This window comes from Rhinopithecus bieti, unplaced genomic scaffold (assembly GCF_001698545.2).
Source record: "Rhinopithecus bieti isolate Rb0 unplaced genomic scaffold, ASM169854v2 scaffold_9615, whole genome shotgun sequence".
Taxonomy (NCBI): domain Eukaryota; kingdom Metazoa; phylum Chordata; class Mammalia; order Primates; family Cercopithecidae; genus Rhinopithecus; species Rhinopithecus bieti.
This window is the reverse complement of record NW_016806325.1, coordinates 633,183-655,923: the sequence shown is the minus strand read 5'-3', so window position 1 is coordinate 655,923 and position 22,741 is coordinate 633,183. Positions and strand designations below refer to the sequence as shown.

At 39.6% G+C, this 22,741-nt stretch overlaps 1 long non-coding RNA gene across 1 annotated transcript; it reads left to right on the top strand.

Moving 5' to 3' along the window:
• Positions 1-7,384: 7,384 nt before the first annotated feature.
• On the top strand, positions 7,385-21,723 carry LOC108531851 (uncharacterized). Its single transcript, XR_001886301.1, has 3 exons — positions 7,385-7,491; positions 16,302-16,528; positions 21,493-21,723. It is a non-coding gene; the product is annotated as an uncharacterized LOC108531851 (long non-coding RNA).
• Positions 21,724-22,741: the final 1,018 nt, after the last annotated feature.

Sequence of the window (22,741 nt, the reverse complement as noted above, 5' to 3'; positions counted from 1 at the left end):
TGAACTCCTCCATGAACAGCGCATAGCATAAAGCATGGGGTATAATGGGCAGCCAATGAATGCTATCATTCAAAAAAAATATCAAACATGACATTGCAAATCTATTCTAAATGGAAAGAGGTATAATACCGTATCCTCATCTTGTTAAAAGTGATTCTTTTCTATTATGATGAGGAGTTTAATTGATAGGCATCTTAGAACTCATGTGCTGAGTGTGCAGCTTTCTGGATGCCAACCCCAAATTAGAGGGCACAGAAGAGTAGCCTACTCTAATTCTAACAGATGACAGAACCTAAACATAATCCATTTGGTTTATGGCATCAGATAAACTTGTGGTATTAGTATCATCAGTCATTACTAATTAATTCAAATATTAAAGCAAGTTTACATCCCAAGGAGAGTTCCTGTGCTAAGACTTATCAAATAAGGTCCAAAAACAAATGGTCCATTGAATGATGCTGTTTCTAACAGACCGACTTAATAAAACAGATCTTTTAGAAACTTCTAGAATTATTGAGATTTGGTCTTTTGGCTAAATATCCTAACTCAGAGAATTTTTTTTTAAAGTGAAAGGATAAACAATTATTTTCTAGTCAATTACTCTTTGCTAGTTTTGAGTGAACTTGAATTTTTAAAAACCATATGACTTGAGATTTAAAAGATGTATGTTAAGTGATATAAGTATTCCTCTAGCTATTAGGCTCAGTGTTCAAGTTTTGTTCTTTGTGAGCTGTTAAAGTTGTATGATGTGGTTGTGCAGAGTCAAAGTAAATCAGTCACTTTTTCATAGTAATAGTTCATTTGTTTGTTATCCTACGTTTATGGTTACCTAACAATGCTCTGACCCGGTCTTTGACATTTATTCCTGAGGGTCAGCAGATGACATAAAAAGAAGCACCAAGTTGTAAATTGACTCTTTGTTAATAAATCCTGTTGAAATTTTGATAGAAAGTGGCAGTTAAAAACAACTGTTTAAAATGGTTTGTGAATGATGCATGGTTTCAATAATCTATTCTTTCCTTTTTCTCCTTTAGCACTGATTATCAAGATTTGACTATAAATAACTCTCCAGATGCAGAGGCTAAAAACTGCCAATCAACAGTCTCTGCAGTATCTTTTATGAGTTCCTGGATCAGTGCCTTCCCGTTTTTTCTGGTAATGAAATGTGTCTGGCATGTCTTCTGCTGGGTACTTCAATATTAACCCTTTTTCATTAGGATATTCTAATTTAACATGTACAAAGTTGTAGATGCTGTACAAGAAAGCTATACCAGTGAACTCCCTGTATAAGAAAGCTATACCAGATACTGATATTATCACCAAGAAATTTCTTTAAAGTGAACCACATTCCAAGTTGGTGTTCCCAACAATGATGGTGTTGTAACTCAAAGAAGGCAAAAGAAGCAATCATTTGTTACCTCTAGGCTCTCCTGTGAAAATCCCTACAGTGTCCTTATACCATATACCTCATATTGAAGAATCCAAGGGCAGCATTAAGTTATTCCCTGCTGCATTGCTCCATCTTGCTTCTTGGTGGACAAGGGAGCTCTCTAAGCTTGAATTTCCCCTTTCCCAAGACTAAAAATAGACAATGGACCAGCTACATGGTTCATTGTTGTAGGATCTTGAGTGAGTAAGATTAAATTTGTAATAGTCATTAAGATATTAGTTCAAATTATTTCAATCTTAATCTCTATTTAATAAAAGTCTTTGGTTCAGGCAGTTAAATAATTTCAGCAGGTGTGTTTGCCTACAGTTATTTAGTCTTACTGCCTAGTTTCTATAAGGTTGGGTTATAAATTGCACTACTAGAGATTTTGTTGATCTCAAAGCATTTTCTAAATTAGCTCTGTGATCAAAATAAGAAATAATTGAGAAGAAACAATTTCTCCAAAGAATAGTTAAGAATATTTGTCCTTAGCTCCTTGGGCTGGCCTCATGGACATGCAAATTGTATGGTCATACAGTCCTTAGGAGACCTTGTGCCTGGCTTCATGCCTTTCTATGCCATTTTAAAATTCTTGATAATTTTATCTTTGAACTTGTGGTTTGTAAGTTAGTGAAATGGGACAATGGAAAATGTGCATGAGCAGAGAAGACACATACAATGCATGATTGATGTGATATCTCATTACCCCATAATCCATGTAGTATTCACTATGGCCTATGAGCAGAACATTCCAGTGAACCCATGATACATGGGAGTTCACTGAAATTCAAAGCAAGCAATGTTAAGCATGTTAGGTCTACCACTGAGTAAGTAGTGGGAGGAGAAGTGGTCTGATAACTGCAAGAGACCACTTTTCTTTTGAATGAGAACTGGCTTTGAATGAGAACTTTCTTTGAATGCAAACAGAAGGAAATAGAGTTCTAAAAGGCAAGAACAGCAAGGAAATCTATTATATCCATAACTCATGTTACTTCCCTGTATTAGCCAACCACATATGCTAGAAATTGTGACAAAGCAGAGAGAAAGATAAGTTGATCTACAGTTAACTTTCCTTTTAGATTTTTCTTACCCATCAGTAAGTCAGAGGTAGAGAATGCTGGTAGAATGTATGCATATGAGGAAGAGAAGTAAGAACAGTTGAGTTAGTATTCTGCAGCATTTCCACTGTTCTAGTCAGAGCAAAATACATGTGCATGTAAGAATACAAAATACAAATTGTGTGACTTTGATGATTCTACATTGGGTTAATGACTTTTAAATTTGTGTTCAAGACTGGCATTGCACAATATAAAGATGAAGGGTAAGAATACTGCTAATAATTTGAAATTTTATTTTTTCTTATTTAGAACAGAATTATAGTAACAAATATAAAAACTATGACAAGTCAAGAGAAAGACTGTGAAAGAAAGGAAAAAACTATTTTAGTACCTTTAACAGCATGTTATTTTCTGCTTTTTGAATAAGAGGTTCTGCATTTCATTTTGTTCTGGGCACTGCAAATTATATAGCTGGCCCTGGTTGCAACACAGCTGTTTGCTCCTTGACCTTGCTAAATCACTAAGAGGTGGGATTTGAGAAGAATGGAGGGGCAGGTGAGGCAGTGAGGCATCCTTCATCCTTCCCTGCAAAGCCCTAGGTATTCTTTTCTGTATTGCTTTAATAAAGGCTTTTCTTGCTTTTTTGTGAAATTATATTAATAATAGTAGTTTCTATTAGTTTTCCAACCAAAGAAAGGTCCCCATATTATTCCTTATTTCTAATTTACTAAATACATCCTACCCTTTGTTAAACTCAAGTCATCTTTGCTATTGTTACTTTCTACAAGCAAGTTCAAATCACCCATGATTTGACACTGTGGATTACTTGCTTCTCTTCTTTTTCTTTTTGTTTGTTTGTTTTTGAGATGGATTCTCTCTCTGTCACCTTGGCTGGAGTGCAGTGGCACAATCTTGGCTCACTGCAACCTCTGCCTCCTGGGTTGAAGCAATTCTCTTGCCTCAGCCTCCCGACTAGCTGGGATTACAGGCCTGCACCATCACGCCTGGTTAATTTTTGCATTTTTAGTAGAGACAGAGTTTCACCATGTTGGCCAGGCTGGTCTCGAACTCCTGACTTCAAGTGATTCACCGGCCTCAACCTCCCAAAGTGCTGGGATTACAGATGTGAGCCACCACGCCTGGCCATTTCTCTTCATTTTCTTTTCTCAGTTTGTATTCAACCACCTCATTTCAAAACCATTTCCTTTTATTACATTTTAACCTCATAATTTAAGGTCACTAAAAGTATTTTACATATATCCTGCAAAGTTTGATCCTTTTCTTCTCCCTTTTTTCTTATGTCCTGATTTCTTATTTATTCTTAGGTCCACAGACATGTAGGTAAGACCTAGGCCTTTGTAGATGTCCCGTTGATTACTTCTAAGGAAGAAAAGAAACATGTTGCTAGTGCCCTTTAAAGATCTCCCAAGAGGCTCTAAGCAACTTGCCAAAATGTCAGTAATGTTTTACTTCCGCCTTCACCTCTACTTGTCATTCATCACCTCTAAGCAAATCTTTTGATCTTAGGAAAACCTCCACCTTGCCTTTTTAGTTTCCTTGATTTCTTACCTCACACTATCTAATTTCTGAAGTCTCAGTATCAAAAGTGGTGAGACCTAAACCCTGTTCTGATTTCTTTTATCTGTATCTTAAAGGAGCTTTAAAATTTCAAGACCGTCTTCATTCTGACCTCTGCATACATGCCTTACCCCATTGCTTCCTTGTCCTTAGCTTTTTAGGAATACCAAGCTTCCTGAATTTATTCAAATGTGCCTTGTGTTTCAGGCCTCCTCACTTTTTCTCTTGTTAGTCCTTCCATCTAGAATATCCTTTATTATCTTCTTTACTTAAATAATTACTTTTCAAGCTTAAAGTGTCAGCTCAGGCATTACTTCCACTGCAAGTCTTTCCTGTTCCTTCATAAGACAGGTTAGGGTCCATCCAGTTAGGGCCCATATTACCATGGGCATCACTCTATCTCAACACATACTATATTGTACTAAAAACATCTGTTCATGTGATTGCCTTCAGACCATACTATGATGTCCTTGAGGGCAGAGATGTATTTTTTTAATTTGTTGCATTATATAGTCCTGGACACATAGCAGTATTCAACAGATGTATTTTTCCCTAAATTAAGACAAATTGAATTAGATGTGCTTTAATATAATATGTGATCTCTCTTCTGCACATTATTTATTTGGTCCCAGCCCAGAGAATACACAGAGAGTGTTGATCCTGGAACAATGTGGGGTTTGTGCAGTTGAAACCCCCCTGAAACTACTATCAGCCCACTGTTGACCAAAAACCTTACTGATAATATAAACAGAGAATTAATACACATTTTGTATGTTATATGCATTATATACTGTATGTAAGCTAGAGAAAACAATGTTAAGAAAATCATAAGGAAGAGAAAATGTGTTCACTATTAATCAAATGAAAGTGGATCAGCAATGGTCTTCATTCTCATTGCCTTCACATTTGATAGGCTGAGGAAGAGGAGGGGTTGGTCTTGCTATCTCAGGGGTGGCCGAGGCAGAGGGAAACCCATGTATAAGTGTACCAGCACAGTTCAAACCCGTGTTGTTCAACGATGTGTGTGTTGTATAAACATATATGTGTATATAAATTATGTGCTCCAGCATCATTCTCTGGAGTTTTTTTGTTTTGTTTTTTGTTTGTTTTTTGTTTTTTTTGACAGAGTCTCGCTTTGTAGACCAGACTGATGTGCAGCTGTGAGATCTTGGCTCACTGCAACCTCCACCTCCTGGATTCAAGTGGTTCTTCTGCCTCAGCCTCCCGAGTGACTGGGATTACAGGGCACCACTATGCCTGACTAATTTTTTGCATTTTTAATAGAGACAGGGTTTCACCATGTTGGCCAGGCTGGTCTCAAACTCCTGGCCTCAAGTGATCTGCCCACCTAGGCCTCCCAAAGTGCTGGGATTACAAGCCTGAGCCACTGCGCCCGGCTAGAATTTTTAAAAAGTCATAGAATCTTAGAGTTAAAAAGAACCCCAGAGTATCCCACTCAATTTAGGAATCTCCTTTGCAAAGTTTTGGCCACTTGTTATCCATTTTATTTAATAATTTAATTTCATTTTATTCTTTTAACCTGGATTGGGGGAAGGAGATGATGAGGAAGAGATAGTTTCACAGACCCTTTTACTCAAAGCCAGTTGCTAATATAAATTATCTTCTCCAGAAGCCTATTGTCATCAGGGATAAATTGAGTCATAGGTAGTTGGAAAGATCATCAAAAAATTCTGCTATCCCTAGAGTTGGGCAATCCTTTCTGAAGAATTTCACAAGAAGATTCTACCAAATTTTCAGCAATTCAAAAGTTCTGTTATAAGCTCAGCTAAAGATAAGCCATTTAGAGAGTAGTTTTGACTACTCTTCATGAGCTTTAGCTAGAATTTCGATTTCTTGGTACTTTTTGATTCATTTCATTCTTGGGAAAGCTGAGTGCATGGATTGTCATTTTCGTCAGTGTCTTGCGTCAGTTACAAGATTGACATCTATTCTTTTTACATTAGGACAAGAACATTGGATTCCAAGAAGCAACTTCCAGGTTTTTCAAGTTTTTCAGTATCAGTATTTCCTTATATATGGGTCCTATCTACCTTGCCATAGACTCACAGACATATGTAGGAGGTTAGCCCTCTGGTGGTGATGAAGGCCAGTCTTTACAGTCAACTGGAGACTGGTCACTTGTCCACACGCCCAAGGGATCTGATCTGATGAACAGGGCCTACCTGAGGAACCTGACATGTGGGTTCTGCACTTTCTGCTGCCAGTTCTTTAAGAGTTTCAAGGATCTTTAACTTTGTCTCTGTACTAACTCTTCGTACTGCTGAAATAGGCAATGCCTATCTAACTTTGCCAGCTAATTTTGAGAGTCAAAGGAAAAAATATGTGCAGAGTTAAAAGTGCCGTGGAAGTGAAAAAGTGTTGTGTTCACTCTTCTGTCCCTATTGGGAGTTGATTGCTGATCTCATTTTGCATCATAAACTGGGTGGCCCAGATTGGGTGGAGCAGATAGAAAGAAAGAGGTATCTAGCAAGAAGAAAAGATGGGCTTAACAGTGTTGACTTTTTTCTCTGTGTACTGATTGAGACCATTTCTTAATCAGAGAAAATCTGTTTGGGATCCAGAATGCTTTTCTCTGAAAAGAAGATGAATTGCTAAATTGTAAAACGAGGACAATGGGATGGAGAGACTTCTCACCCATGATTCGACCCTGTGGATTACTTACTTCTCTTCATTTTCTTAAAAACCATAATTGCCCCGCAATGGATCATGGATCCCAGGCTGCTTCTGCACAGGTTCTATTGGGCCAACACTCAGACTTACGTTCAGTACCCCCATTTGTGTCCTGTGGCATTGTGCCCAATGTAGCAACTAGAGTGATAAATGACTTCCTACAAGGTCACCAAATAAGCAAATGCTCCCCAGGGGTCATTAGATGGCTTTGTGTTCTTCTCCTAAATTGTTCCATCAGTGAGCCAGGATGGCGGAGGACTTGATTGTTTTTTATTTTATTTTTGATGCTCCTTCTAGGCTCCAGACTCACTGGAGACATCCTGACATATAATGCTTTGCCCAGCACAATGCGATGCCCTTTACCTAGTAAAAGGGTGAGTCCCGTAAAGGTGCTGCCTTCCCCCCAGAACAAACAACGGAAATGCATCAGGAGAGCTCAGCTGCAGACAGAATGCACATCATGAAGCAGGAGCCACCCTGGGATTCCTCAGATGAAAGCCAATTTCAATGAACATTGTGTTTCAAAGCCTGCTTCCTCTTGCTCGGTAAGAGCTGCAGAAGGAACATCCCACTTGCGTCTGCTGACACAAAAGAATGCTGTGACTGGGAGATCTTATCGAGCCTTCCTGTGCCACAGCAACAGAGCTCCAGTTGTGTCTTGTAAGAATTGGTCATTGTTTCATGGGGACGACTGGCTCCTTTGGGTGGGATCTGATGGCATCTCATGGAGTTGAGGTAGGTGGTGCTGGGAGGTCAGCCAGCCACATGACCTGGCTTGCTGGCTTCTCGGAAGTCAGATAGAAGAACAAACTTCACCCAGTTTGCTGGATGCCGAATAGTTAAATATTTTAAGTTTAACCATTAAAATATGTATATTCTGTTTCCTTCATAATATCTTCAACTGTACAAGTTAAGAACAAAAGCTAGAAATGATGCCCAGAGTTTCTCTGCTGGAATAAGCTGTTTTTTGTTCTCTTTTAACCAATAGTTGCTTGATTCTGACGAAACTGAGAAAAATCAAGTAGTGTTTTGAAAAATATAAATTTAATTATTTAAAACTATCTGTGGAGAATGTAGATGCTAATATGTAAACATTTTGGTGTTGATGACATAAGTCTCAAAAATATATATTTGCTTCATGAAGGTGAACCTCCAGTTTACAATCATCACATTTATATATAATAGTGTAAGTTAATAACCTCAACTTAATTAAATTTGGCTAATTCTAGATAATGTCTCCTTTTCCTAGAAAGTTTGTGGCGTCTTCTAGAGAGGGAAAATTGATGGTTACTTGTTCAGTTATATGCAGAGTAGAATTTGAATTTTGTTCTCTTTCCTGTTTGTCTTCCTAAAGGTCTGCTGTAGTAATGAATACATATGGAAATATATGTAACTGTCAGTAAGACATGTCAAGGAAAAGGGGGGGCATGAGTTTCCTAAAGGAACTTAAAAAAATTTTAGATTGAGGGGGTACATGTGCAACTTCGTTACATGGGTGTATTGTGTGATGCTGAGGTTTGGGCTTCTATTCGAACCATCAGCCAAACAGTAAATACACTATTCAATAGGTAGCTTTTAAACTCTTGCTTCACTTCCTCACCCCTTCCCCCACTTTTGGACTTCCCAGTGTCTGTTGTTTTCATCTTTATGCTCATGTGTACTCAATATTTAACTCCCACTTATAAGTGAGAATATGCAATATTTGATTTTCTGCTTCTGCACTAATTCACTTAGGATAATGGCCTCCAACTGCATCCACATCTCTGCAAAGGACATGATTCCATTTATTTTTATGGCTGTGTAGTATTCCATGGTGTATATGTATCACATTTTCTTGTCCAGTCCACCATTAATGGACACCTAGGTTGATCCCATGTCTTTGCTCTTGTGACTAGCATTGTAATAAACATATGAGTGCAGGTGTATTTTGGTAGAATTATTTTCCTTTGGGTATATAACCAGAGTGGGATTGCTGGGTCAAACTGTAGTTCTGTTTTTAGTTTAAAGAAATATTTTAAATCCCTCTTTCCCATATTTCCCTGTAGAATTTTCTAAAATGCTGTTTGTTCCATATATTCTGATATTCAGAAAAAAACAATTATTTTCCTTTAACTTTGTACAAGGTTCTGAGGATCAAGATATTACCAAAACACCATCTCTGTTCTAAATATACATTTTAAAATTATCACACATAATTAGTTATGTGTAAATGTTTCTTCCCTCAGTGAACCGTGAGCACCTTGAAAAAGAGCTAGACCATATTCATCTTCCTGTCTCCAGTGTTGACCACAATGTCCTGCACATAGAAGGCTTAGTGAATATTTATTGATGGACAGGTGGATGGATGGGTGAGCAGATGGATGAATGGATGGCCATGCTGTAGCCTAGCACATTTACAAGTAGGGATTTAATTCAGGCTGTCCACATGGTGCTTGACATGACTACACCTGTTAATCCTCTGGCCATTTATTATCCCACTCTTTTTTGTTTGTTTGTTCGTTTGTTTGTTTGTTTTGAGGTGGGGTTTCACTCGTGTTGCCCAGGCTGGAGTACAATGGCACTATCTCAGCTCACTGCAACCTCCGCCTCCTGGTTTCAAGCAATTGTCCCACCTCAGCCTCCTGAGTAGCTGGGATTACAGGCATGCGCCACCATGCCCAGCTAATTTCTTGTTGTTGCTGTTGTTGTTGTTGTTGTTGTTGTTGTTGTTGTTGAGATGTAGTCTTGTTCTGTCACCCAGGCTGGAGTGCAATGGCGCGATCTGAGCTCACTGCAACCTCTGCCTCCCGGGTTCAAGCGATTCTTCCACCTCAGCCTCTCGAGTAGCTGGAATTACAGGTGCACAACACCATGCCTGGCTAATTTTTTTTGTATTTTTGTAGAGACAGATTTCACCATGTTGGCCAGGCTGGTCTTCAACTCCTGACCTCAGATGATCCACCCACCTCGGTCTGCCAAAATGCTGGGATTGCAGGCGTGAGCCACCGCGCCTGGCCTATAATTCCGCTCTTAATTACAGACAATGCAGATATTTTCAAGATCACCTTGTCCAACTCCTTCAGTTTACAGTTGAGGAAATGAGATTCAGAGAGAGAATTTGATTTATCCATAGTCACATAGCTTATAATTAAGTGACAGCTCATGGTTAACATCCAGATCTCTTGATTTTCAGTCAAATGCCAACTACATGATGTTGCTTTCCATGACTCATGTTTGGAGGTTTCCAGGCACCCTGTGGAGCAGTCTGTCCCTCCTGGCTCATCTGGGGCAATATGACAGCAAATGGGGCTAGAACAAAACTGGGTGAAAGGAGAAACTCTGGGGCTGCTGAAGTCACATGCCGATGGTGCTGAGGAAAGGTAAGAACAAGAATGACTCACGGTTATTCATGCTGATGTCATTCCATCACTCCCTCAGAAGATGCCACACTCAAAATTCAGCGGATGGCATCCCATCCCTTCCTAGGTTTCCTGGCTAACCTCCGGAGATGGTGCTGTCCAGCCCTACTCCACTTACCAAAGTATCTGTTTTATGCAAAGTCCAACCTTTGGAACCCTTTCCAAAGAGCTTTTTTCCCCACCACTTAATGGTGAGGCTGATGTAATGGTACTATCTCTAGACCTTCCTGATATAAGGAAATGCTCCTAATGCATTATTTCTGATGGCCTGGATTTTGGTTTCCCTTCATGCTCAGTTCCAATGCATCTAAATGCATATGATGGATCTATACTTAACGGGAATGTTGTTCATTAATAATTTAACCTTGGACAGGAGTGGTGGCTCATACCTGTAATCCTAGCACTTTGGGAGGCTTAGGCAGGTGGATCACGAGATCAGGAGTTAGAGACCAGCCTGGCTAACATAGTGAAACCCCGTCTCTACTAAAAATACAAAAAAGTAGCCAGGCGTGGTGGTGGACTCCTGTAATCCCAGCTACTCAGGAGGCTGAGGCAGAAGAATTGCTTGAACCCAGGAGGCGGAGGTTGCAGTGAGCTGAGATCCATTGCACTCTAGCCCAGGCTACAGAGTGAGACTCCATCTCAAAAAATAATAATAATAAAAATAAATAAATAAAAGAAAAAAAAAGAATTTAACCTTGTAAACTATTTTAGAATGAGCACATAACAGAATAGAGGAATCTCAAAATAATTATGCTGAGTGAAAGAAGCCAGACCAAAAAAAAGAGAACATACAGTATTATTCTGTTTATATAAAACTCTAGAAAACGCAAACTAATCTAGAGGAAGAAAAAGCACAGCAGTGGTTGTCTGGGGAGATGGGGAAGGAGTGGAAAGGACAGAGGAATAGAAAGGGGAACAAGCAAACTTTGGAGAGTGATGGATATGTTCACTGTCTTGATTAGGGGATCTGCATATGTCAAAATTTATCACACTGTACAATTTAAATATGTGCAGTTCATTGTATGTCAATTATACCTCAAAAAGCTGTTTTCTTAAAGAATTTAACTTTTTAACATTCAACTAAAATACGGTATTATTAAGGTTTCAATAAGAGAAACAAAAACACTAGGATGCCTGTGTGTGTGTATGTATGTATATTTATATAGTTCCGGGGATTTGACATTACCTAATAGTGTGGTGTGGTTAAGTCATGTCTGTAAAGCTGTTGTCTTCATATCCAATGCTAGAGCTTGAATTCCAATGACAGGTTGTCAGGAAAGGAAGACGGATATAAAGTGGGGAAGAACCAGAGCAAGCTGGAACCCCAGACACAGTGGGGGCTCACAAGGACAGATTGAAACTTGCATCAATTCTGAATGCTTCTAACCTTGGTTGTATAACATTCTTCAGAGGCAGAGCCCTTAATTATAGAGCTCAATACAGGTGTGTACCTGGCTCAGGAGTTGGAGAAGCTTCAGGAGGATCCCTCCAGGGGAAGGTGGAACACTTGCAGGCCCAGCTGCTGTCTCATGCAAGAGGTGATCCAGCAGCGAAGAGACATATATAAGCTAGCAAATGACTGCTGCTTTACTCTCCTCTCCAAATTTTGCCCGAGAATCTCTCCTGTGACCCACCCTAACCAGAAACACACAGAAAAGGGAATTCTGGGAAACAGAGTTCAGTCTAGTTGGGTTCACTCTTTACAAAGCCATGCCTTGACAACTTGGCCTCCTACTCATCTTAAATCAAACTTAATTTCCAGTTAAAGATAATAACAAAATCATGCCTGCCTCTAACATGATAACGTCTGTCCCAAGAACAACCAAAACACACTTCTCCCTAAGAGAGAATCCAGCATTCTTTTATTTTATTTTGGGTGATATCCATTTTTCTTTTAACAGATTCACACCAGATTCTCACTTCTCTTTTGATATCCTACAACTTATATATTGAGATATTAAGTTAAATAGTATTAACACATTTTCTGTTAGATGATGAGGGAATGAGACAGAAGACAAATACAAAATAATTGGTTAAAGAAATATATATATGCATATTGGTATGTATGTTTGCATATAGTCATATAAAAATAAAGAAGAAATACTCATAACTAGTACAGTACTTGTATCTGTCACTGGTCACGTGGCCATAGCTGGTATTTAGAACTATATTCTTCCACTACCTATTTCACGTTCCCTTTGTTCTCAGTACTTTAATTGGTCATGGGTTCTTGACTGGTGGTATAAACCAAATCTTTGTTCCTGAATGTTCTAGGCCATTAGCAGTCTTGCTAAGTTGAACTGATGTAGTTTTCTATTCACTTTAGTCACAGGATATGGTAGTACTAAGAGGAAACGTAGAACTTTAACTTTTGAGACATGCTCCTCCTGATTCTCTTTGTGTAGAAGCAGCCTAGATTCAATCACTGCCTTCTTTGCCTGTTTATTCAATGGCATGAGTCAAAGTGGTCAGGTGGCACTCCAGATCAACTGAGTCATCATATATACCCTGGCAGAAGAACTCCTCCTTTTGGAACTAAGACCTCTTTGCCACCCGAGCCTGATGTCACAGGGATGGGAAGCAATCGTTTGTTAGTGAATTGCTAGGGATAATAGTGAGAGGATCCTGTCCTATTTCTACCCCTCGATCCCCATACGCATGAGTTCTGGCTAAGGAAGAAACAGAAATACATATTGGATGCTGATCTAGAGCATACTTTGAATCTTAAAGGACCACACATGAGTCTCAAAAGGACATTCCACCATTCTATCAAGCCAGCTGCTTCAGGGTGACGGGGTAAGATCAGTGGGTTACATGAGTCCATTGCTGTACCTCATTTACTGTGACACAAATTCCTTGATCAAAAGTGAAGTGATGCTGTGTGAAATACCATGATAGTGAGTAAGTTATTCTGTACATGGTTTTTGTAGTGGTTTTAGCAGGAGCATGTGGGCAGGGAAGTCAAATGCATATCCACAAGTGTCTGTTCCAGTAAGAACCAAATACTGCCACTTCCGTGAGGGAAGTGATCTAATGTAATCAGCCTAGTAGCTGGGAATGGTGCCATGTCAGGGGCTCACTGTCAATCTCTGCTGTTAACAGATTAGGCACTCAGTGGTGGCTATAGCTAGATAGGCCTTGGTAAGTAGAACTTCATGTTGATGAACCCATGCATAACAGCCATTTTCTGCCACCTTTGCCCTTTTTTTTTTTTTTCATTTTCTAGTTGGGTAATGACAGGAGTTGGTTGGGAAGAAAGGTGATGAATGTCCACAGAATGGCTCATTCTATTCACCTGATTAGTAAAATCCTCCTCTGTTGAGCTTACCCTTTGGTGAACATTCACATGAAACACAGATATTTTTACATACTATGCCCATTTGAAGAGGTCCATCAACTTACCTTTTCACTAGATTTCCTTGTACCCAATTTCTCAATCATGTTCCTTCCAAATCTCTGACCATACAACCAAATAGCCCATGAATTAGTGTTGACTTGTACTTCTGGACATTTATTCTTTGAAGCAAAATGAATGACCAGGAACATTGCTTGAAGTTCTGCAAACTAGGCCCAAGATTTTTATCCCTTTATTGGCTTGTCATAAGAAGCTCTCCAAGGGTCATAGGTGTAAGTTGAAAGAAGGCTAACAGGAGTAAGGGCCATGGATATGTAGGCCACTTGCTCATGCAACATATTTGTGCTTTCAGGCCCTGCTGAGGCCCAATTTTGTATCTACCACTTCCATTTGGTCAGAGAGTCCTGCTGTGCATACTCAACTTTATGGCCTGGTGACTCAGACAACACTAGTAATGGGCAGCTCAGGCCATATGGTAATTGGTAGCCCATGGTCAAACATTCAGTCTCTATCAAGGCCCAGTAATAACATAAAAGCTATTTAAAAGAAGAATCATTACCTATAAAGAATAGCAGCACTTTCTTCCAAAATCCTAAGGGTCTGGTCTGTGCTTTACCTACGGGAGCCTGGCAAAGGCTTTAAACAGCCTTTCTTTCTGTTACTGACATTTCTAGCACCATTGGCTCTTCTGGATCATGTGGTCTAAGTGGCAGAGCTGCTTCCAGAGCAGTCTGGACTTAGGGAGCCTTCTTTTGTTCTGGTCTCTACTTGTGGGGTGCCTCAACATGCCTCAGACTCGATATTTGTGGGGTTTATTTTCCACTCTTGGTGTGCAAATGTCTTGGCACTTTAGAGCAGTTTGTACTTTTTAATTACCAGAGAAGGAATCAAAAAAACTGAAGGAGGATCCACGGGAAGATGAAACAGCTGCAAGCCTGGCCACTGCCCACACCAAGGAAGTAAGCCAGCAGATAATCCACAGTGTTTGGGGGGCGGCCGAAATGTAGCTGCTGCTTCCCCTCCACCCTCCTGTCTCCCACAAGAACCTCTCCCCATAGCTCACCTTACCCAGAAAGATACAAGAACATGAATTCTGGGAAATGTAGTTCATCCTAGCCAAGTTGACATATTACACACTACATATTCAACTTATGATCTACTATTATAGGATGGAGAATCCAGTTAAAAAAAAAAAAAAGGTAGATGGCCTATCTTGGCATGATCTTGTTTCCTGAAGAAGTCATCTGACAAAACTTTTTCTTACCTACAAGGCTTTAATTCCATAGAATTTGTGTGTGTGTTCTAGCTCTGGGGAGATGATCAAAAGGGAGCTGTTTCCAGAAACATATTATTTTTTAATAAATAAATTCTTAACAGTGTGAAAATATATTCACAGTTTGAGTGTATTATTTATCAATTGCTTTTCCAGAGAGACTAAAATTTGCTTAGGTTTGAGGGGTTTTTTAAAAATATTTAATCTTCAAAGTATTAGCATTTACTTTTAAGTTAAAAAGTGTGCTATGGGCAAACAGCAATGTGATATGCTTTCGCATTGTAGCAAAAAGAACATCTCAACATTTGCTCTCCAGGCTTCTTGGAAGGCAGTTCATTGTGGTGCTGTAGGTGACCATAGTGTTTCCAGAATTGATTGTCCAGGAAGGGCAGGATATCCCAGTGTGTTTACCTGTTCCTCTGAGAAAGCACTAATTTTCCTTTGTTTCTTTGTTTTGTTTCTATAAACCATCTAAGAGAAGACTGATGTCAACTTTTGTCTCATAATGCGTGAATCTATGAGCTTCTCTCAGAAAACGGTAAGATCATTGCTCTGTGCAAGAAAGGAGGGTGTATGTAAGGAGTATGTGACAAGCTGTGCAGTGACTTGAAGGACAGATTTCACAACAGAGAGCAGCTAAAGAAAGAGAAAGTACAAGTGACACTAAAGGGAAGGTGATTTTCAAATCCACCCTTCCATATCTCAAACCAGTGCATGATTTCCTGATGAAGCCATTTGTCCACCCTACAGTGCTGTTGTTTCTAAAAATTCCTACCACAGAATAACAACTGTCAACACCTGCCTCAGACATAGGAGTAGGGAAGACTGCAAGTGCAAAAGAGACTTAAACACACCAACCTTTTTAGGAACAAAATCACTCATATCAGCTGATCTGCAGAATTAAAGGAGTTTTTAAAGTATGTGGTATTCTTTGACATAGTATTGGCTGAATAATCATTTAACAAATGTCACTGGTGGATGAATTCAGTAAGACAGGTGTCACGTTGGCTCTTCATACAGACATTTGGCAAATAATTGGCTCTAAAGGGATTCTGATTTCTTCCCCTGCCATTTTGATCTTTCGAGTTTTAAAATAGCCAATAACATTGGTCCTTAGGGTTGGTGCGTGTTAGAATCACAATGGACAGAGACCCTGAAAAACTCTACAAAAGAGGGAGGAACAGAATTGAAAGGAAAAACGTTATGGAAATTTTCCACCCATGGATGGGACACACCCTCATGCAAACAAAGCTTTGGGGCGAAGACTATATTTTATAAAAATGTGATAAAACACTTGCTAAGCCCTGAGGGGATGAACAATGGTTCTTTTTTTATTATTTTTTTTTATCCTCCAAAATTCAGTGTCACATGCTGAGCAGTTGAAGGGAAAGGCCTTTTGTCATATCTGTTTCCAAACATCTATTTCCTTTCTGGAGCCCCAGAAGTTTGAGTTGCTGTCACAGTGAGGGACTCTCTTGTGTCAGCCACTCTGATTCTGTGTCCTTGTCCTAACTAGGTTGTCTGCCAATGCTAACTGGCCAGCTCTGACAGGAGGTGCTTGGCCCAGGAGGAGTCATCAGGCCAGTTCTCTGGGCTACTGCTGTGTCTCCAGCTCTGCAGTTTGCTCTGCATCACTCAGCGGCAGACGGAGAGGCTGCTGCAAGTCCCCTGTGAGATTTTTTCCTTGCTGTCATCTCACGATGCTCTGTAATAAGGAGGCAAGTGGCTGAGGCCCCCTCAGTTGTATCTTGCTTCCCTCCCCAGTGCCTCTTCAAACCACTTTGTCAAAACAACAACCACAAAACAAAACAAAACAAAAGATCCTTGTGTTCATGATACTAAAACAAAATTGCTTAAGCTCTGTTGCTTAAGATTAAGCACTCAAAAAATGTCGAAGGTGGTCTTAAAAATCTGGCTGTGGTTAATGGGATCAGCTGCATTTTTCTTTAAAATGATGTAACCCATCTCCTCCATTTTACTTTTGCATTTGACTTTCCAACTTCCATGTGAAGGAACAGTATGTGGTTTACTTGTGGTCATATTATATGCTACTTTGGTGCTTTACAACTTTCAAAGAGCTTTTATACAAAAGTGGTATCATCAGATCCTCAGATAACCCTGTGATGTGGGTAGGTTGATGGATACACTATCATCATTTCCCATATGAGGAAAGATGAGTAAATAAGTTACACAACATGGACGAGGTCACCCTGCACTTCAGAGGTGGAACCAAATTCCAACAGAAGCACTGAATTTCTAAACGAGTTTTTGTTTTTTATCCTTTGCATCATACCAAGCTACCTCTGTGAAGGAAAATTGCATGCATCTCCCTAACCCAACATTTTTCATGTTAAATGTTCACTAAATTATAGCCACAGTTTGGTAGTCTCAGTAGTTCTTCTGGTTTGAGGACAACTTTTTCCAAATTTCCGTATTTTTTCTACTACTTTATCATTTTCTTCTCTACCCAGAATTCCATACTTAACATTCACAGCAACACCCTCTTTTATCTTTCTTCTTTCTTCCCTCTCTCTCTCTTTTTTTTCTCCCTTTTTCTGTCCTCTTTTTCTCTCTGCCTTTCTCTGTCTCCTTTTTGTGTGTTTATTTTTGCTTTGGTTTTAGAGACAGGGTCTTGCTGTGCTGCCTGGGCTGGTCTCAAACTCCTGGGCTCAAGCAATCCTTCTGCTTTAGCCTCCCAAAATGCTGGAATTATAGGCATGACGCGTCATGTCCAGCCTGGTTTTGTTTGTTGATTGCATACTGAAAGTAACACATGACTGGAATATAAGAGAACTAAGTTAGAGATATTATAATTTCACATAACCTCTATAGGTCTCTGTTGTTTTATCTGTAAAATTGTTTTTCATAAAATAATGATGTTCTACACAAGCGAAGAAGAGAGAAGGGAAAATGGGATTTTGTGCTGATCAAAATAATATGTGGTTAAAAAAATTGAGGGCTACCTAATTTGTAGATTTTCTCATTTTAAGTAATAGATGATAGGATCAAATCCAAGTCTTCTGTCTACAAGTCAAATATTTAGTAAGTTGCTGGGTGCAGTGACTTGCATCTGGAGAGGCTGAGGCAGGACGATGACTTAAGTCCAGGAGTTTGAGGCTACAGTGAGCTACGATTGCTCCACTGCCCTCCAGCCTGGGTGACAGAAGACTCCATCTCTAGAACAAAATAACACAAAACCCCAAACAAACAAAACCCAATTATTTAGTGATTTTATTTTTTAGTGACTTTGTTAGCCTTGCCAATAAGTTACATTTATTTATTTATTTGAGACAGTTTCACTTTGTCCCAGGCTGGAGTGCTGCGGTGGCGTCTCGGCTCACTGCAACCTTCGCCTCCCGAGTTCAAGCTATTCTCCTGCCTCAGCCTCCTGAGTAGCTGGGATTACAGGCACATGCCACCACACCCGGCTAATTTTTGTATTTTTAGTAGAGATGGAGTTTCACCATGTTGGCCAGGCTGGTCTCGAACTGCTGACCTCGTGATCCTCCCACCTCAGCCTCCCAAAGTTCTGGGATTACAGCCTTGAGCCACCACGACTGGCACCAGTAAGTTATTTTCAATATGAAATGCCAAGACAGGATATACAAAATTTAGGAAAGAAAGAAGTCAGAATTTTAACAAGCTAGTCCTGTCTTCACTATAATTAATACCAGATAATTTCTCACATTGATGGCATTTTTTTTTTAGAAACTCTAACAGTCAACAACAACAACAAAAAACAAGAATAAGCAAAAGAGGATATGAAACGATTATTCTAGCATTCTATTTTTCTGGTTCTCTTTGTCAAGCTAAGCGTTATGAGGTGATGGGGGTGTTTGTTCTGACTAGAAATGAGTTGCATTTAGATATTATATACAAAGGTTTTTCCTGGAATAACATCGTTATTTAGCTAAAAAGCTATAGCTCCATAGACTGGTGTGCTCTGAACACAGCTGCATAATTAGTAATCATCATTAATCATTTCTACTTCTGTACTTTTATCACCAACAAAATTATAGCAACCTATATTTTTAGTAAATTTTAATTGCAAGTTTAATTTGATATTTATTTATCACTATAAGAAGCAGTTTGCTGAACTGATTACGCAAATTTAAAATGATGTTTCTGAAGATAGAAATAAAACTTCCCACCAGGAATAAACAGGCTTTTCAAAAGAAGAATATCTGCCTCTTGGCAATAAAAAAGAAAAAAAAGGAAAGGCTTTTAGGTTTTTTCCACCTTTAGTGTGAAAATGAGTTTTCATATGGGATGGCTTTAGACTACCTATTAGAAAATGCATATCAAGTAAGAGATGTATAATTTATAGAGTTGATTGCTTTAAGTAGAGAAGCTTAAAAAGGAGTCTTTGCAACTCAGGTTGTTCTCAAGAGACAAACATATGCTCATTATTCATAGTTGAAACCTGCCTCTGAAATACACAACAAAAAGGAAAAGAAACTTAGAGAAATGTTGGAGAAGTAGAATGTTTTACCACTCTTGGAAAAATTTTCTTGTTTCTTTTCTGTAGGAAGGAATGAGATAGTTGTTAATACTCTTGAAAACTGTCTTAGAGAGTGAGGCTTGAACAGTTGAGGTTTTCTCATGGGACTGTGCACTGATGTTTTGTGCTGCTGTATCAGGATCTCCAAGCTTTCCTAGGTGGACAGTTAAATGGATGTGTCAACAGAAGCTGAGAAATGTTCTCTCAGCCAGGCTTAAGACATGAAAGAGAAAATGGCTTTCTTCATTTACAAAATTGAGCCACAAATAGACTCAAGAACAAAAGCCTACCAAGGAAGATGAATAACATAGAATTATCACTGTCACTTACATTATGTCCAGAATAAGTGGATTGCAAAGGGCAAGTCATGTTGTCAACAGCCTGAGGTATGTGAGGAAACTCTCGTATGAAGGCCTATGCCCAAATGTCCTGAAACGGAAATCTGAGACTTGTTAGTACGAAAGTGCCCTGAATGTTCTTAACTGGCAGGGTGAAGGCAAGGGGACGGGGCTGCCTCTAAAGCAACCAGAACCCTTCAATCACATGCAAGGAACTGGTAATCTGAAAAAACAAACCACCAAGAAAGGGTACAGATAAATGTCATAGCAAATCAAATGGAATGTGATAAGCCAAGCTCTATATTCCTATTAGAACAGGGAGTTCCAAGGAGCGATACCGTGACATTTAAATAGTCTGCAGACACAAGCAATGCATTCGTCACAGGCATCTTATTTCCTGTTTTTTTTTGTTTGTTTTGTTTTGACTTTTAGTATTTATTTTAATGTTTTTGAAAGGGATACATGTTTTCCAATTTAAAAAGAGACATGACCATCAAGAGTGGGTTAACATATAGCAGAATACCATATAAACAAATTAGTTGCTACCTACAAGCAGCAACTTGGATGAATCTTAAAAACAAAACATTGGGGCTAGGTGCGGTGGCTCACGCCTGTAATTCCAGCACTTTGGGAGACGGAGGCCGGTGGATCACGAAGTCAGGAGATGGAGACCATCCTGGCTACCACGGTGAAACTCCGTCTCTACTAAAAATACAAAAACAAAATTAGCCGGGTGCGGTGGTAGGCGACTGTAGTCCCAGCTACTCGGGAGGCTGAGGCGGAAGAATCACTTGAGCCCAGGAGGCGGAGCTTGCAGTGAGCCAAGATTGCGCCACTGCACTCCAGCCTGGGCGAGAGAGCGAGACAGCGTCTCAAAAAACAAACAAACAAAACATAACATTGCACAAAAACACATCACAGAGGAATATGTATAATATAGTACCACCTATACAAAGGCCAAAGCAGGTAAAATTAATATATTATCAGAAATCCATAAATAGGTAGTAAAGCTATAAAGAAAAACAAAGAACAAATACCATAAATTTCAGGATTGTTGCCTCTTGGTGGCAGGGAGAAGGAGATGTGATTAAGGAGGGCACGCAGGTGTCAAATACTGGCAGTGTTTTGTTACTTAATGCCGCTGGTGGGAGCCTGAGTGTTCTTTTTATTATTATTTACGCCAATTATAAATGTTGTCATCTACTTCTTTAAATGTATGATTTATAAGTTTGTTTTCTCAAAAAAGATGAGTCAAATTTTAAAATTTTATTTCGTTTCTTGAGATCCAAGTATCCCTGTCTTCTGAGGGTAGCCTTTATCCACAGACACCTCTGAAGAAACCCAACATGCAGAGTTTCCGGATCCATAGACGATGCTGCCAAAGAGTAAAAAAGAAATAAAACACGATAAAATAAAAATCAGAAAAAATTATTGGTTGAACTTTTTTTTTTAAAGTTGGCATCATATATGTGAACTGACACTCAAGGCCGTTTACCACCTGAACCCAATCTTTCTTTCTAGGCAGATGATATCCCAGAACTTCCCAGTGGGACCTTTTTCCTTGTTAGATGTGATTCCCTGGCCAAGCCTTACATTTCCCCTGTTTGTGCTGGGATTATCTCATTCCATTTACCTGCATTTCCCACCCTCTTGCTGACCGACCATCTTAGTTTGACCCTTTCTGGGAAGCCACCTCCATAACCTTTGTCTGAAGTGCCCTGACTCTCTTTCTTGAGCTCTCAACAACTGCCAATTTAATTCTCCTAGCAGTTAACCTTGTGTGCATTGTAACAACTGCATTTTCACCAGCCAGACCCCTTTCCCTCCTGGGCAGATAGCTTGACTTTATTTTCTGTCTTCCCATGCAGGTAGATGATTGAGTTCTATCTACCAGAAGCATATGCCTCCTGGAAGCCTGGTTATAACACCTCCCACAAAATCCTTCAAACGCTTTTTATTGTTCTCCTAAGTGTTGCTTATGGGGGACCCAGTGAAGTGCTTCAGAGCCCTAGAGACTTGCTGAGTCATATGAGGGGTCAGCAAACTTTTCCTGTAAAGGGTCAAGTAATAAATATTTTAAGCTTTGTAGACTGTATAAAGTCTCTGTTTCTTCTCCCCCTCCTCCTCCTCTTTCTCCCTCAGCTTCTTTCCTTTAAAAATGTACAAAATCTTTCTTCTTTTCCAAACTCTGGCTATATTTGACCTGTGAGCTGTAGTGTGCTGAGTCCTACATTAGAAGGAAAGATCTTGAGTTTCAAAATGATGATGTAAAGCGGAGACCCTCCTCCCCGCACCCATTCTCTGCAACTGACACTCTTCTGATTACTTTTCTTTTACTCTTTGTCTTTCTCTGAACGATAGATGTATGGTTGGCTTTCTGAGGTCAAATATAATAAAGAGGTAGCCAACTATTTGGCGAATTTGGACCAAGCAGAGTTCTGATATAAAGAATGTAGGACCCATTCACCCCCAATTAGTCTCTTCACTGAAAGGTGACTTACACCAGATATACCTTATTTACTAATTTGTTTAGTCCATGTCTAGGGAACCATTGTGATCAAGCCAATATGCCCAGGTCAGACCAGCCTACTTTAGAATCAAAGCTTTAGGTTGGGCATGGTGGCTCACACCTGTAATTCCAGCACTTTGGGTGGCCGAGGTGGACAGATCACTTGAGGTCAGGAGTTTGAGACCAGCCTGGCCAATATGGTGAAACCCCGTCTCCACTAAAAATACAAAAATTAGCTAGACATAGTGGAGGGCGCCTGTAATCCCAGCTACTTGGGAGGCTGAGGTAGGAAAATTGATTGAACCCGGGAGGAGGAGTTTGTAGTGAGCGGAGATCACATCACTGCACTCTAGCCTTGACAACAGGGCGAGGCTCCACCTCAAAAAAAAAAAAAAGAATCAAAGCTTTACAATCCAGCAGAAGTAAAATTTCCAAGTGGGAGGGAAGAGGATCAAGAGGAGAATCTGCAAGAGTAAAACAGGAAGAAGATGTGTGTTGCATGGCACAAAATGAATCTGCAAAGCATCTGGTAACTGCAGGTATATCTGACTCATAATATTAATGCTTTGCCTAGGACCCCCCCAATCTCCCTCCTTCTCTTCAATTTT